Source organism: Myotis brandtii, unplaced genomic scaffold (genome assembly GCF_000412655.1).
Source record: "Myotis brandtii unplaced genomic scaffold, ASM41265v1 scaffold325, whole genome shotgun sequence".
NCBI classification, from domain to species: domain Eukaryota; kingdom Metazoa; phylum Chordata; class Mammalia; order Chiroptera; family Vespertilionidae; genus Myotis; species Myotis brandtii.
In genome coordinates, this window is record NW_005362486.1 from 2,127,724 (window position 1) to 2,128,042 (window position 319).

The following is a 319-nucleotide window of genomic DNA, read 5'->3' on the forward strand; positions in this document are numbered from 1 at the left end:
GGGCGGCGCCGGAGACCCGGGAGACGAACGTGCCCGAGGCTGGGTTTCCACCCGTGGGCGCCACGGCGCCGGCTCTGCGCCTCCGAGTATCTGCCCAGCGACCTGTCCGGTCCGGTCACTTGGAAGTGAGGCGCAGACCCCCGAGAACGGGGCTGGGAAGGACGAAGGAAGCTGCGGGGGCCTCAGAGCCCGCCCCTCGGTCCCTGGCAGAGGCGGCCTCGGACGAGACCTCCTGCGGTTGGAGGGAGAGGATGACCCTGAGCCCTGTGCGGCCTGAATGGGCTCCACGGCAGCACCTGGGCCCCGCCGTTTGCAGGAA